We start from the raw sequence: 16716 nt of genomic DNA, 5'->3' as shown, positions 1-16716 counted from the left end.
GAAACACGCAAAAAGTAAGAGACAGTTGTTTTAAAGTTGTGTTTCTATTTTGAAGCAACTGGGACATAACAGTTTTCAACCACCTCTCATTTCATGACATATATTTGAAGGCAATTTTGTAGTTTTCCTAGACACAATCCCGTATCTCGAAAATTCCATGAACTCATATTGCCTAAAACAAAATATAGTCCTAAGCGGAAATGGGCCCAAAATAAAATAAATTTTAATGAAAGGTACATACTGCTCTAGTGGTTTCATTTCAAAACCACACATGACAGCAGTAGTGTAAACAAAAATCTACGTTACACTATATGTTTCTGTCTTGCAACAGCATCGGTTGTTTCGTGCGAAAGGCACTGGTCTTAAAAATGAAAAACAAAAAATTATACAAATGGTGATTACAGGCAGAAACCACTAGTGCTAAAAGGGTTAAGAGCCCTCGGCTCTTGTACCTGTCTGGCAAATTGCTGTGTTTAGACAGGGGCATTAATGGACGTTTCCTCGACTTTTTGTGGGCCGGATTTCACCGCTCATAAATTTAACTGGGCGCAGTTAAAGGGGAGAGGGCTACCAGGGGGGGGGGGGGGGGGGGGGGTAACCATGAGAAAAAGATGGAATAACTAACGGGAGGGTAACGCTCTACGAGTAGGGGCGTGGAATGTCTGAAGTATGAACCTGTTAGGGAAGCTAGAAAATTTGAAAAGGGAAATGCTAAGGCTCAATCGAGATATAACGAGGCCAGTGAAGTGATACGGAAAGAAGATAAGGATATCTGGTCAGCAACAGCAGCAGAAAGTGCTATAACGGGAGTAGAATTGGTTATGAATAGGAAGGTTCTGTGAGCAGTTCAATGAGAGAGTTGTTCTCTTCAGATTCAGCAGCAAACCAACGCTGACAACTACTGTTTAGGTATACAGGTCGACGTCACAAGAAGAAGATGAAGAGATAAAGAAAGTGTATGAGGATATTGAAGGGGTAATTCAACATGTAAAGAGACATGAAAATCTAGTAGGGAATGAAATGCGATTGTTGGGGAAGAAGTAGAAGAAAGGGTTACAGGAGAATATAGGCTTGGTTGTAGGAATGAGAGAGGAGAAAGACAAACTGAATTCTCGAATAAATTTCAGTTAATAATAGCGAATACTTTGTTCAAAAATCACAAAAGGTTACATTATATTTCAAAATTTTCAAAAAATATTTATTTGTTTATAAGGGATTCTTCTACCAGGTTCCATAAACGGTTTAAATTTTTCAGTTAAACTTAACCCAAAAATGTAAGTCTTGAGAGTGGATGTCATTTCCACCCATGAATGCCATACCGGCATTCAATATTTTCAAGTTCGTCACGTTTCTTAACGAAATTTACATTTTTAAGTTTTTTTAAGGATGGGCATAAAGTAACTATCCCCCCCCCCCTCCCCCCTAACACCGTCGATAGTATACGTTATTGAAAGTGCGTTGATTTTGCTGAACGTGTGCTAGAAGTTACTTTCAGGTTCTGGTCCCTACTTACACATCAGTGTCTCCTTAAAGAAAACGTTGTTAATGTAAGTCAATAACAATTAATAAATTTTGCTTTTTAAAATGTTCTTAGGTTGGACATAGAGTACACCCAATCTTGCTAATATGTGTTGCAGAAAATCTGTTGGTTTTTCTAGGGTGAATCATTGGGTTGACGGCTGTAAATTTGGTAGCAGTGTTGTAATGTCTCTTGCAGCGGTCTCTCCGCGATATTTTCAGAAATTTTATAAATTATATGACTCAGTACATATCGCGAAATGTCTCTTCTTATCTTGCCGATTCCTAAACTTTAATATACGATGATTATCAATGCAAAGTAGTTTCAAGCCCTATTATTCCTTGGAGCGTCCATTTACTCCATGGAATAGCTTCTCTGCTGTCTGTTTTCTCTTATGAAAAGAATGAGGCAATGCTTGCCGATTAGCCGTGAAAGAAGGAGGATGTGTATGTGTGTATTGTTGAGCTAGTCGCCATCTTGATGATATTCTGTATGAGAAGGAATTTAATACATGAACTAAACTAAAGTAAGTGTCATCTCGTGTAAATCGGGTTTTCTGCCGGATATCAGCGTCTTCCAAACACGATATTTCGACGCCATTACTTGACGTCTTCATCAGGTGTTCCCTGAGACTCGTGTTTGGAAGACGCTGATATCCGGCAGAAAACCCGATTTCCACGAGATGTCATCAAATCGCCGGGAAAGTCTAAGAAATTACATCTAAAGAAAGTGTGTTCGCGCATTGTTTAACTGATTATTATTGACAATGTGTGCTTACTACGCTGTGTTGCACGGGATCAGAGGGGAACGTCTGATTTACACTGGACGAACCTGCCGTTTTGTATGCTCAAGATATCCAGTTACTTCAAATAAATAGGCTAACACGCTCTTACCAGCAGATCTCCGGTCTTCCCCATGTGATCACCGAAAGTTAATAATTATTACAAATGTTTTCAGGAGATCAACTGACAATTTTCGTCGCACCAAGACTTCGAAATTGCTTCACTGCCTTATGGAATTTAAGTTAAGCTCAATTTAATCAGGATAGAACAGTATTGAACTGTGTGAATGTAATAAGCCTGCTTTGTGAATGAAAATTCCCTTAACGTACGCATGTTTTTACTATCCTGATCAGTGAAGCTAAATCAGGCCGGTGTGAGAGAGGTTTTTAAAATTTAGATCCCACACAAAAAAAATATTAAAGTGTGATACAGATACCATATCAGCTTCTTGTATTATGCACGGAGCGACATTGACAAAAATGCAAGATGACTTGCATATTATGAGGATTTGGTGCAAAAACTGCTGCTTGATTTATTGTACAAAACGAATTTCATTTAATGCGTATAAACAGTTGAAAGGGCATTGAGTTGTAACAGACAGAAAAATGGTTTCATTAAGTTTCAGGACTGGATTTTTGCACGGGAAACAAGTGGCCCTGCTACTCGAGCAAATACGGAACTATGTAGACAGAAAGTTCATATACTAATAAATTTTTGTTCTTTTTGTCTTTAAACACTAGCCAACAGTCGGTTTATGGTGAAATGAAATGCCGTATGACGAGGGCCTCCCGTCGGGTAGACCGCTCGCCTGGTGCAAGTCTTTCGATTTGACGCCACTTCGGCGACTTGCGCGTCAATGGGGATGAAATGATGATGATTAGGATAACACAACACCCAGTCCCTGAGCAGAGAAAATCTCCGACCCAGGCGGGAATCGAACCCGGGCCCGCAGGATTGACAGTGTGTCGCGCTGACCACTCAGCTACCGGGGGCGGACCCGGTTTATGGTGCACGAGGTCTGATTCCGATGGCGCCATTGTTTCTCAGCCCGCTGTGGCGTCCTTGTGCGTCAAGACGTCAAATGTGGGCCACGAAAGGAACATGAGCCCTCGAAATGCATTGCCCGTCCCCAGTTCACCTGATTTGACCCCCGGCAGACTTCGTGTCCTTCCCGAGAATCAAGTCGTATGGGGGATGATGGACCAATTCAGCGGAATGTGACGGTGATTTTCATGAGCATTCCAGTCGAAGCCTTGTTCCAAAGCCTTTACTATCGGTGACGCTGATGTACGGGAAGGGGAGGAATGCGCGTTGAAAACTAATATATGAACATTACTAAATTAAAGTCCCCCGCCGCATTTTTCTGTCTGCATGTGAAGGCTAATTCCAGGAACTACTGTAGCGATTTTGATACGGTTTCCACTGACAGCTATTGATTCACGAGGAAAGTTTGTGTACTTACTTTATAAGCGTTGCGACAGACAAGTCGCTCGGCAGTATATACTGTCGCACTCGTGCGAAGCCAGAGAAGGTTGTTAGTAGGATACTACATACATTTTTTTTTAATTTCGAGATAGCTCTGAAACGTATTGATCGTGCCATGTGTTTAGCGGTCACTGTTAGAATCGAACGCGCAATGTCGGGAAAAATAGACGCACAAGAAGAGATTCTCAGAAAATGTAACTTACCTGTGAAAGAGGTCGCTCACAAGGCTTATCCACTGTTGAGTATTGCCCCTCTGTCTGTGATCCTTGGTAAACAGGATGAGAGAAAGAGATAAAGACACCTGGAAGAAGAGCTGCGTGATTCGTCATCCGGTTTGTTCAGTGACAGCAAGGGTCTTAGAGTTAAGTTCCACGTACTAGAACGTGACACGCCAAAACAAATGGGTTGTTTATCATGAAAAGGAGTAATTTTCCGAGAACCCATGGAACATTACTATCTCGTCACAAAAGAGATAACACTGCCCCACATTCCCCAAGGATCTCTTTAAGTGGCATAGTAATCCGCAATTCCAGTACGAATTTTCATTTTGCAGCGAAGAGTGCGCTGTTATGAATCTTCCTGGCACAGTAAAACTGTATGTCGGATCGGGCCGCGAGCCCAGTACCTTTGCCTTTCGGGGGCGAGTCCTCTTGGTAAAACACCTGACCGCGAAAGACAGGGGTCGTGGGTTCGAGTCACGGTTCGGTATACAGTTTTATTCAAGCAGGAAGTTTCTTAACGCTCGACTGTTTCTCAACCTTGAATTGAGTGCTTGCAACATGATAAAGTTGATCGAAATCGACCAAGTGACAGTAGCCGAGCAGGTTACAACAGGGTGAGCACAAATTATTTCTCTCAATATAAAAATTTATCCCTAAGGCACTGTACTAGATACTGACATGAGGTTTGTTACAAATGTTAGCTTAAGTCAGAAAGTCTCCGCATGTGAGTCGTTTATTGCCCGTAGAACATCCAGACAGCCAACTTCTCTTCCATCACTGCCTCCAGAGCATCTCGTATTCTTGCGGTAAGAATTGTCGCGTTAGGAACTGGCGAACTGAACACTATATCCTTAATGTAATGCCACAAAAAACAGTCAAGAGTGGTTGTGCCTGGTAAACGTGGTGGCCTTGATGTTGGACACATTCTACCACGTCGCTTCTCTCTAAAGGTTTTATTCAAGAACCGGACAAAAACTAACCCTAGTTTTACTGGTGATGAATGTAACATTGTAATTATTCAGTTGCACCCATCTGATGATGGAGCGCTGTAATGGTACTTGAATTACGCAACCATTATGGTACCTCACCTGAACCTCTCGATACCAGCAATATTCTACTGTATTTCTGTTCACTACTTAACATATTTCTGAGACAACATTCAGATTTGATTTCAATTTTGATACATCGATTTGTTTATATTGCAATGATATTATTCTTATGTGTATTCTTTCTTTTGCCATTATGATCTTTGACGTACTTGTAACTCTGATTTTTGGGCGCGTAAGCGATAGTTAGTTGGTTGTTAACTTGTTAGAGAGTCGGACCTTGAGAAAGTCAAGTCGTGGACGTCATGTTGGAAAGATGCATTTTGTAGTTGGCTTATAAAATGTGAGGAAGATGTTTTCAAGTATGTTTTGTATTGTGAAGTGATGTTTGTGTGTCACGTGACATTGCAATTAAAAGGAAGTGCAACTTAAATTCGAATTGCTGATTATTCTTTACATCACCATTGTGCTAACTTTGAAAGGTTTAATCTTGAAGAATGTTTTGTGAAGCGCATCTGCAAAACTTCTGAATATAGCAGAATAAAACCTAGGCTTCTTTGCATCCGAGCTTGGAATCATAATCACCTAGATTTTCAACGATTGAGCCATGATGAGACCAGCGTGGGAAACACAAAAAGATGAGTGCCTAGTTTTTTGATTATTAAATTTATTAACTGTGCTGTAATGACACCTGCCACATAATATGACTGTTGTTGCCCGAAATGCAGTATTTAGCAGCGTGAGCAACACCACAATCGTTATTAAATTCTGACCTTTGTTGTGGAAGGGTTGTTAGAATGCATAGCCCATAACTTATCATAGACTTAAGATAAAGCGTTTTTATAAGAATTCGTGGCTGGTTGCGTTCTCTGCCAATCTTTAATTGAAAAACAGCCACGTAGTGCAGAAGATACAACATGGAAAGAGTATCATTTTCGTTGAAATAATTTAGGTACTTGTACAGCAACAACACCGATGGAAAACTGTCAGCAGTGTTCGACGTGCACTGTTTGGGTGTACCGCCCAGAGTAAGCTAGCGACGTCGCGAGCCCGCCGTTGTATCTGCTGGGCGAGGCCATCTGTCGACTGGTTTCGCAGCACGCGCCTTCCCAGAAGAGCGCGTAAGTAGTTGAGCCATGTGTGAGCAGAGCGGCACAACTGTACGGGCAGCACGCCTGTCGCCGCCGCCCGGCCGCTCTATGAATGGAGCCCGCGGTCCGTGCCTTGCGCCGAGTCCCAACACCACGTGGCCGGCGTCCCCCCTCCCTCTCACCCGACCCCCCACTCTCCGCCCACCGGTCCCCTCTACGGCCGACCTGCCCATTCGCAGCAGAGGCGAGCCGGTCCGGCTGTCAGTACAACCGGAGAAGTCGACGAGAGCGGATCGGTGATTGTCGCACGGACTTTGTCGCGCCAGTTCGCTGGAGTTGTTTCGTTGCTGCCGCAGACGCTCGTCCTCGGGGAAGCTGACAACTTCCTCTGCTCGCCACGACGGCGTGCCGGTCGCGCCACTGGCTGCCCGTGAGTACCGCAACAATTAGGACAGTTGCTTCGACGCCGTTCCGATTAGCGCATCCGTGTTCGCGTCTCGAGCTTTCCCCGCAGTTGTCGATGTTCAGTTATCCGTTGAAAAAACTCTCCGTGTCTCTTCTTCAGACACAGGCTCTGTGTGTGTGTGTGTGTGTGTGTGTGTGTGTGTGTGTGTGTGTGTGTGTGTGTTTTGATGTCGTATCTTCTTGTTTGTTTCTGAATGACAGTCGGCAAATGGTCAATCACATTATTTCTTCGCCAGAACACCCATAATTTAGCTCTTACTTGCGCAGACTCTAGGAATATTTGTGCAGTAGAAATAGTAGTAGCTAAAACGCTCGTAAACTATATCATTGTAGGTCCTCCTTTTTTACGGTAAGCGCAGCAGATTTCTTTGCGAATTTAAGGCAGATAAATTAAATGTTAAACTACAAATTCTGTTGACTACAGAGTTTTTCTTGAGCAATCGCCAAAAGACATTTCGAAACGTTATTCAATTGACAGTATACGTCCTGTGACAGCAAAGAAATACTCGTTTCGATAATGGAGGGAAGTATCGGGGACAAAAACTGTAAAAGGGAGAAGAATATTTGAATACAGTAAGCTAATAATACAAGTAATACGTAGTCATGTAGTGTGAGTTAATTGCCATCTTGCTAAGACCAGACGCGTTTATCTTAATTCTGAACCATCTCCAGTGCTCATCGTAACAATATGGTTTTTCTTTTACAATTTTGTGTGCAAATGTGTGTGAAATCCTATGGAACTTAACGGCTAAGGTAATCAGTCTCTAAGCCTAAACACTACTTAATCTAAATTATCCTAAGGACAAACACATACACCCATGACCGAGGGAGGACTCGAACCTCCGCTGGGACCAGCTGCACAGTTTACAGTTTTATGCAACAGAATTTTGTGCAATGATGATGAGAAAAAGTGGCCGGAAAACAAAGCAGACGACATGAGTACATCGTCTTGTGCAACTGTAACAAAAGTTTTATTCAGATAGTAAGCGTTTCGCTTTATTTCAAAGCATTTTCAGTTATCAGAGATTTTTATTTTTTTCCCCTGCATCATTCGTAATGCGCTTTTACACGAAGGTGTTCGATTTGATTTCTGCGCTTCATTGGCACTAAATATATTTTCGTTTTCATGTTGTGCAGATCCACTCCTACCTCGTGTACTTTGCAAACGAGGTCTAACAACAAAGAAAAGACAACACGTATTGTAAGCAAGTTCAGATGGATGTGTGCTGCAGAGATCAAGATACTTGCACAGGATTGCATCAAACTGCTAATCCTTGGACAGATGAGAAATAATTAGTTTAATAGAGGGAATTAAGTGCTGGGGGGTAAAAGGCGTTACTTTAATCAGTGACTGTAGACTGGAGTAGTGGCGCCGAGATGAACTGTTTTTTATCAGGATAGACTAGTGTGGTGAGCTCCATGAAACCAGGCTTCGAACTGAAGACTACAACAACAAATCCATAATATCGGCGAATATACGTAGTTTGATGGACTCCTGTGCAAATGTCATCCCTGATGTGTCGGACTTACAAAATTCTATTTTCTATATACTTTTAGTTGGCATCGAATGTAAGTAAACCATGGACCTCACAGATTCTATCAAATGAGCTTAAGAAAACGGAGAATCGTTAAGTATTACGTCTCACACTGAAACACTGGCCTTTTCGCCTTTGCAGCATATTCGCACGTGATTCCACGTCACATTGTTTCGTAATATAATACTTTTACAAAGGGTTTCATATCCGACTGCTGCGTGGGTCGTAGTTGAAAAGTAGCCTTGCTTATCGCCTGGCTAAAGAACAAGAAGAACATACATTTCTATTTAATTTTAGGAGCCACTGTGATTTCCTTCACCAAGACTTCCGTTTCAGTGCAATTCGAGACACAACTTCATCGCTAGTGCTTTACTATAGTATTGAAGACAATATAAGACTCTACGAAGGCGTACATCGATAATATGTCAGAGCTCCGAAAATGAGCTTCTAATGTAAGCCATTTATTAGTACCAAAGTTTTGTCAGATACTTTAACACGAGTCGTATCCATTTCCCGTCGCAAAATAATAAATAACTGTATTCTTATGTTCAAAGACAGAAATCACGAGTCTGAGAAAAAAAACACGATAATATCAACACAGCCTCGTAGTTTAAATACCGACAGGATTTAAAAAACTCTAACAGCAATGTCGTCTGCAAAAAGTCAAAAAAGCATTAGGGTTAGGCCATAACTTCTACAACAAAAAATCCATGTGTTATTCTGCGATATTCAAAAGTTTTATAGATGTGGTTCGTAAACCATTCTTGAAGATTAAACTTTTACAAGTTAAGACAATGGTGATGTAACAAACTAATCAGCACTCCGAATTTAAGTTACATTTGTTGCAACATTGCTTCACAATATAAAACATACTTGAAAATATCTTTCTCACTGTTAAGGCTCACGTTTCATAAACTGACTACAATTTGCGTCTTTTCAACATGACGACCAAGACTTGACTCTCTAGTCTCTAATGATCGTTTACGCGCCCAGAAATCAGAGTTACAAGTACGTCAAAGATCATAGTGACAAAAGAAAGAATAATATCATTGCAATATATATACATATCGATGTATCGAGGTACCTCTACATTAATGAAATCAAATATGAATGTTGTCACAGAAATATGTTAATTGTTTTTCAGAAACACAGTAAAATATTGCTGGTATCGAGAGGTTGAGGTGAGGTGCCGTAATGGCTACGTAATTCAAATACCATTACAAAGCGAAACACTGACGCATAACAGAAAGTACAAACTTGAAGAAATCATAAAAGAAAAGAGAAAAATCCTTAGGAAGATTTTGGGAGGATGATATACCCAGGCGATTACAGGCTACAACCAATCAAAACAACGGAAAAGTTTTCATACATCGAAATTGGTATTAAGAAAAGACGGATGAAATTCTTTGGTCATCTGGTCACAGAAACGCGACTGACAAAAATCACAACACTTAAGAACTCAACACCTTGGCTGAAAGAAATTCGGGAGGACCTCAACAACGCTAACGTAAGAGCAACTGGAGTTTTAGAAAGACAGAAAGTAGATAATTGGGAAGTTACGTTGTTGTTGTTGTGGTCTTCAGTCCTGAGACTGGTTTGATGCAGCTCTCCATACTACTCTATCCTGTGCAAGGTTCTTCATCTCTCAGTACCTACTGCAACATGCATCGTTCTGAATCTGTTTAGTGTATTCATCTCTTGGTCTCCCTCTACGATTTTTACCCTCCACGCTGCCCTCCAATAGTAAATTGATGATCCCTTGATGCCTCAGAACATGTCCTACCAACCGATCCCTTCTTCTAGCCAAGTTGTGCCACAAACTTCTCTTCTCCCCAATCCTATTCAATACCTCATCATTAGTTATATGATCTACCCATCTGTCTTCAGGATTCTTCTGTAGCACCACATTTCTAAACCTTCTATTCTCTTCTTGTCCAAACTAGTTATTGTCCACGTTTCACTTCCATATATGGCTACACTCCATACAAATATAGAAACGACTCCATGACACTTAAATCTATACTCGATGTTAACAAATTTTTCTTTTTCACAAACGCTTTCCGTGCCATTGCCAGTCCACATTTTATATCCTCTCTACTTCGACCATCATCAGTTATTTTGCTCCCCGAATAGCAAAACTCCTTTACTACTTTAAGTGTCTCACTTCCTAATCTAATTCCCTCAGCATCACCCGACTTAATTCTACTACATTCCATTACCCTCGTTTTGCTTTTGTTGATGTTCATCTTATATCCTCCTTTCAAGACACTATCCATTCCGTTCAACTGCTCTTCTAAGTCCTTTGCTGTCTCTGAGATAATTACAATGTTACGTTAGAGCAGCCGAAACAAAAACAGTACAGACTAAAGTGATTGGAAGAACGAGCCTTCTCAGAAAGAATGAAAGCGCATTGTAACAACAAGCAGAATCTAAAAAGACATTAACTGAGCTATTTGCTTAACTTTTTCCATTTATTTGTAGAATTCGCTAATAATAATATAATAATGTCCATCCAGCGTGTTATTGGTCTTTCTATCCGCGGAGCCTCTTCAACGTCTCTCTCCAGATCTGCTTTGGCTGCTCTCGTTGGTTCCGTGTTTAATAAGTGCTCAAACTACTTGGGTCTACGTATTCTGGGTAGCTCCAGCCGACATTGCTATGAGAGGAAGAATACGAGGCCGGCCGCGGTGGTCTCGCGGTTCTAAGCGCGCAGTCCGGAACCGTGCGACTGCTACGGTCGCAGGTTCGAATCCTGCCTCGAGCATGGATGTGTGTGATGTCCTTAGGTTAGTTAGGTTTAAGTAGTTGTAAGTTCCAGGGGACTGATGACCACAGCAGTTGAGTCCCATAGTGCTCAGAGCCATTTGAAGAATACGAGGGGGAGGGCGGGGGGGACCCAAGAGAAACCGGATTGTTGTCATAAAAAATTTATTGAGCTTGGTCTTCAACACACATCTCACCACGTTTAAAGTGCCCAAACCACTCGAAAACCTGTGTGGGGCTCATAGCGTCCTCCTGGAAAGCTTCCTGAAGCATTTTGTGTGTCTCCGTTGCTATTTTTTTTAAGCAGGAAACAAAATTTCACACATACACCTTTTTCTTTTGAAGTTGCCATAACGACTTCGCAGAGGTAACACGCTAACAGTCAGAGAAACACAATACCACACTTGCACGTTCAGCTCTACACTGACGCCGTCTGCACAGCTGTTTCGTGAAGATCTCTACTAACACCATCTAGCGTGAGAACCCTGCACTACGTTTACCAGTGGCAGCGCCCTCGGTTTCTTTTGCCCCCCCCCCCCCCTCCCCCGTATTGGACGATGTCGTGAGCAATGGCACGTACCTTGATATGGAGGAGACTTTGACTCAGTACTTGAAAAACTGGAGCTGTTGGTCGATGACGACCTACATATCATTGTATTGCGCTGTGTAACTCGGTCCGTGCGTTCTCTCCCACTTATCGTACTGGACGGCAAGGCCAGACGGTGTGATTGCAAGGCAACACACGGTCGTATAGCGCTGCCAGCGACGGCCAGAGCGGAGTGTCGGCTGCGGCGGCGGCCGCGTGACCTACCGCAAAGAAGCGGGGGAGGGCCAGCCGCGGCGGCCTGTGTGTGTGTGTGTGTGTGTGTGTGTGCATTCCTCGGCCGGCCGGATGTTGCCGAGTTCAAGGGCCCGCGGCGCCCCCGCCATCACCTGCGGCCGGCCGGCTCTGCCTCCCCCGGCGGCGCGGCGCGCGCAACAGGTTCTGCAGCAGCCACTGTGCGCTCCCAGTGAAAGTGGCCACAGGTACGACCGATTTCGCAGCCCGTACCGCCCGCTAGGCTCGTGCACAAGGTTCCGCTGCCGGGCCGGCGATTCTTATCTTCCACTCGGCTTGTCGGGCCGTCAGTCATAGAGCAGGGGCCGGTCCAGGTTCGGGGGAACTGTCGCAGTTTGGCACTGCCTCCCATCCCTACAAATATTACTCGCTGGAGGCCCGATTTTAACGTGCCACGCCGGACATTTGCCACACTTGCCCCTTCGCCAGGTAGCTTGAGTAGCGATCCTTCAGGTAACGGACGCCCTTCTTCGTACTTCTTCTGTCCGCTTTCAAACCGCATCTTACTCGATACACCCAGTACGTAAGGGACCTTCTTCTTCGACATCTTGGCGAAACACAGAGCTTCTTTTCCGAAGTCGAAATATTTATAACTTTTGGGAAACGAAAGCAATACCGACGATTATGTCAGTATGTAATTAGTTCTGCCAAGTATAAATATAGATCTCTCTCTGTGTACGATAGCTTCCTTCCACACTTACTGATCGCTGCAGAAACAGTCCATCGGCAGGGGAGCAACAAGAAAGGAACGTTGTAAAGAGAATGTGAATGTACGCTAATCATTTCTTTTTGATCACTGCATTTGCGCCTCTTTTAATTACTGCAACTGCATGCCCATATGACAATAAGGAAAGAAGAAGTGGGAATGTGGATGTTTGAAAAGAAATGCGATATCCCTTGCGGTGAAACATTAGTTAATGAAGTGTGGCGGGACAATGTTCAAAACATGACTGAAAATACATTCACTAAATAGAGATAAGAACATTTATGATTGACATGTCATCTACAGTCGACGAACAATTTTAAAATGTTAGAAATAAGGAAATGAAGTAATACAGTATGCAATGCTTGTAACGTACGTTGTTGTTCTACATTGTTTAGCACTGGTGTTTATTGGGTCACAGAGAAAGCATCCTATGTTTTGGAGGGAAAAGCCGTAATTGCAATGATCTGCACTACAACAGAAACAAGAAGCACAACTTAAGTAAAATAATGTAATGCGTGATTCCGCTCACAAGCGACATTGAAGCAGATAGTTCCTGTGACTTAGTATGGGCAGAGGTTATATTCGACAACCGGAATAAATTAATAACTGGCTCCTTTTACCGACCCCGGTCTCAGATGAAACAGTTTCTGAACAGTTCAAAGAAAACTTGAGTCTCATCACAAGTAGGTATGCTACTCATACAACTGACTTCAGTCTACCGTCCGTATGTTGACAAAAATACATTTTTAGGCCCTATTGTAAATAGGAAACAACTTCCGTTATTGTTCTAAACGATAATTCCGCACATGCTTTACAGTGCTGTTCACAACATTATTCCTCGACTATAGCTATTATTCAGAAATGATGGTGGACATATTGAGCATTTTCTGTAAAGAACATCGTGAAGCGATGAGGAGGAGCAGGGGGAGACAAGGGACCCAACCCTTCGGAGCAGGTAAAAGCGTGGCAAATGTCCGGCGTGGCAAATGTCCGCACACCGCCACAGTCAGGCACGAAACACACGCAAAAAAGATATTTTAGTGGAATAATTTATAATTTTATATGTACCATCCAGGTTACACATGTCTATAAATGATTGGGAATATCTTCTACAGCCAAGATCGCTTGTTGTTTGTTTCATTTCACAACGACCGGTTTCGACAGAATCTTGCTGTCATCATCGGATCTACGGAAATATGTCATTAACATGCATACATGTCCCCACTACAGTGAGAACATTTTCCACTTACGGAAAACGACATCAAGTTGCATTGAGAAAAACACATAAAAAGAACATATAAAATATACCGGATGATCAAAAGGTCAGTATAAATTTGAAAACTTAATAAACCACGGAATAACGTAGATAGAGAGGTAAAAATTGACACACATGCTTGGAATGACATTGGTTTTTTGTATTTACTTAAAAACTGCAACAGCATTATTTTTATTAAAACTTTCACAACTACTTGCTTGTATTTTACAGAAAATGAAGGAATTTTTTTCTAAATACATCTGAAAGAAAGTAATAAGTTTTCTAAGCAGGCTGTGATTTATTTCATTTGTACCTAAACAGCTGCCGCATAATTTTCATAAATCAGTCTTTTTGTGTGTCAGGTGGACCTGTAGACGAGCCAGTCTTATAAGATTTTAACACGCTGTTGTGTCCGTTGATGTAGACGTTCCGAATGCTTACTGTTTCAATTTTTGTAATACACAAACCGCAACTGTCGACGTTTTCCGACAATTTCAAGCGATATTTTGTAATTTTCTTTGTAGAACTCGTTTTGGGTTCCTCGAATTATTCAAAAAACAGTACAATTGTTACTAACAGACACTTTTTAGATATCTTCGGGTAGGTACTGCGAAACACGCACACGATAAAACTACAAAAACAAAAATCAGAACATTCAGAGACGAGATGGCAGTCGAAAGACACTAATCGGTGCTGGGGGAAGCAAAGCGGCGTCCGAAAGTTAAGGTGAGTTGAACTATTGTGACATGGCTAGAAGTGCGTCACTCGTGGGGTGCCCCAAGAAGTTGGGTGTTTCCACACGCAACTTCATGCGGCACTCAAATGGCGGCCAAGTGGCGTCACTTTTGTTGATATGGGAATCCACTTAAAATAGCGTGAAAACTACGATTCTCGAAAGTGGAAATTAATTACAAGCTACGTTGAACACGGGACACTTTTCAGTGAGGCAGAGTGCACATCGATAGGCTTGCAGCCTGACCGATAACATTGCAACCAGGCAACGGCACACATATGGTTCAAATGGCTTTAATCACTATGGGTCTTAACATCTGAGGTCATCAGTGCCCTAGACTTAGAACTACTTAAACCTAACTAACCTAAGGACATCACACACATCCATACCCGAGGCACAAAGGCGCACATGCGGAGACAAACCGTGCCTACTGCAGGCATGATTCGTGAGTCCACAGAACTGTTGATAGATCACAGTGAAAGAAGAAAAGAAAAAAAATCATAACAGAATGAATTACTACTTGAATGTGGTCTGAAGCGACTGAAAAATACCCTCTCGGAGCTGTAGTCTGCAAAATTGTGTTCGTAAATTGTCATACTAAGTGAAATATTAATGAAAGGCAGTGTGGACTTCGATTTAAGATAGTGCAACCTATAAGATAGTCGAGGTTCTGGGAGTTTTTAGTTATTACAGTTGTTTGACTGCAGAGCCGCATGCACATCCCAGATTTTCGAACGTATGCTTTCTAAATGACGTATTTCTCCGAACTGCTATTTCTTGGACGTTAGGGTAAAGTGACGTAGTAAGCCCTGGTGTAAACATAGTGTTACTATTATTACACTACTGTTCATTAAAATTGCTACACCACGAAGATGACGTGCTAAAGATAAGGAATTTAACCTACAGGAAGAAGATGCTGTGATATGCAAATGATTAGATTTTCAGAGCACTCACACAAGGCTGGCACAGGTGGCGACTCCTACAACGTGCTGACATGAGGAAAGTTTCCAACCGATTTCTCACACACAGACAGCAGTTGACCGGCGTTGCCTGCCGCGATTGCGGTTTATCGTATCGCGACATTGCTGCTCGCGTTGGTCGAGATCCAATGACTGTTAGCAGAATACGGAATCGGTGGGTTCAGGAGGGTAGTACGTAACGCCGTGCTGGATCCCAACAGCCTCGTATCACTAGCAGTCGAGATGACAGACATCCGCATGGCAGTAACGGATCGTGCAGCCACGTCTCGATTCCTGGGTCAACAGATGGGGGCGTTTGCAAGACAACAACCATCTGCACGAACAGTTCGACGACGTTTGCAGTAGCATGGACTATCAGCTCTGAGACCATGGCTGCGGTTACCGTTGACGCTGCAACACAGACAGGAGCGCCTGCGATGGTGTACTCAACGACGAACCTGGGAGCTCGAATGGCAAAACGTCATTTTTTCGGATGAAATTAAGTTCTGTTTACAGCATCATGGTGGTCGCATCCGTGTTTGGCGACATCGCGATGAACGCACATTGGAAGCGTGCATTCGTCATCGCCATACTGGTGTATCACCTGGCGTGATGGTATGGGGTGCCATTGGTTACACGTCTCGGTCGCCTCTTGTTCGCATTGACGGCACTTTGAACAGCGGACGTTACATTTCAGATGTGTTACGACCCGTGGCTCTACCCTTCATTCAGTCCCTGCGAAACCCTACATTTGAGCAGGATAATGCATGACTGCATGTTGTAGGTCCTGTTCGGACCTTTCTGGATACAGGAAATATTCGTCTGCTGCCCTGGCCAGCACATTCTCCAGATCTCTCACTAATTGAAAACATCTGATCATGGTGGCCGAGCAGCTGGCTCTTCACAATACGCCTGTCACTACTCTTGATGAACTGTGGTATCGTGTTGAAGCTGCATGGGCAGCTGTACCTGTACACGCCATCCAAGCTCTGTTTGACTCAATCCCCAGGCGTATCAAGGTCGTTATTACGGCCAGAGGTGGTTGTTATGGGTACTGATTTCTCAGGATCTATGCACCCAAAATTGCTTAGAAATTAACCACATGTCATTTCTAGTATAATATATTTGTCCGATGTATACCCGTTTATCATCTGCATTTGTTCTTGGTGTAGCAGTTTTAATGGCCAGTAATGTAAAAATATAAACGTTCTTAAAAATGTGTTCTTTTGTGGGGGGGAGGGGTGATTGGGGGTGGGGGAGTCATGCCGCTCTCCCCTTGGATTCACGATTCTCATATGGCGTCACTTATCAGAATCAT

At 42.8% G+C, this 16716-nt stretch overlaps 1 protein-coding gene across 5 annotated transcripts in view; it reads left to right on the top strand.

The window, feature by feature from the left end:
- Nucleotides 1–16716, top strand: part of LOC126356312 (uncharacterized) — a 769127-nt gene that overhangs the window by 416483 nt on the left and 335928 nt on the right. The window contains exon 1 of one of the 5 annotated variants that reach the window (XM_050007276.1): nt 6423–6574. The exons of the other annotated variants lie outside the window; for them this stretch is intronic. The gene's annotated coding sequence lies outside the window, so the exon portion shown is untranslated. Of the gene's footprint in view, nt 1–6422; nt 6575–16716 lie in introns of those variants that run through there. 5 annotated transcript variants of the gene reach the window in all.

This window comes from Schistocerca gregaria, chromosome 3, assembly GCF_023897955.1.
Source record: "Schistocerca gregaria isolate iqSchGreg1 chromosome 3, iqSchGreg1.2, whole genome shotgun sequence".
NCBI classification, from domain to species: domain Eukaryota; kingdom Metazoa; phylum Arthropoda; class Insecta; order Orthoptera; family Acrididae; genus Schistocerca; species Schistocerca gregaria.
The sequence above is the reverse complement of the archived record's forward strand: the minus strand, read 5'-3'. Positions and strand labels throughout refer to the sequence as shown.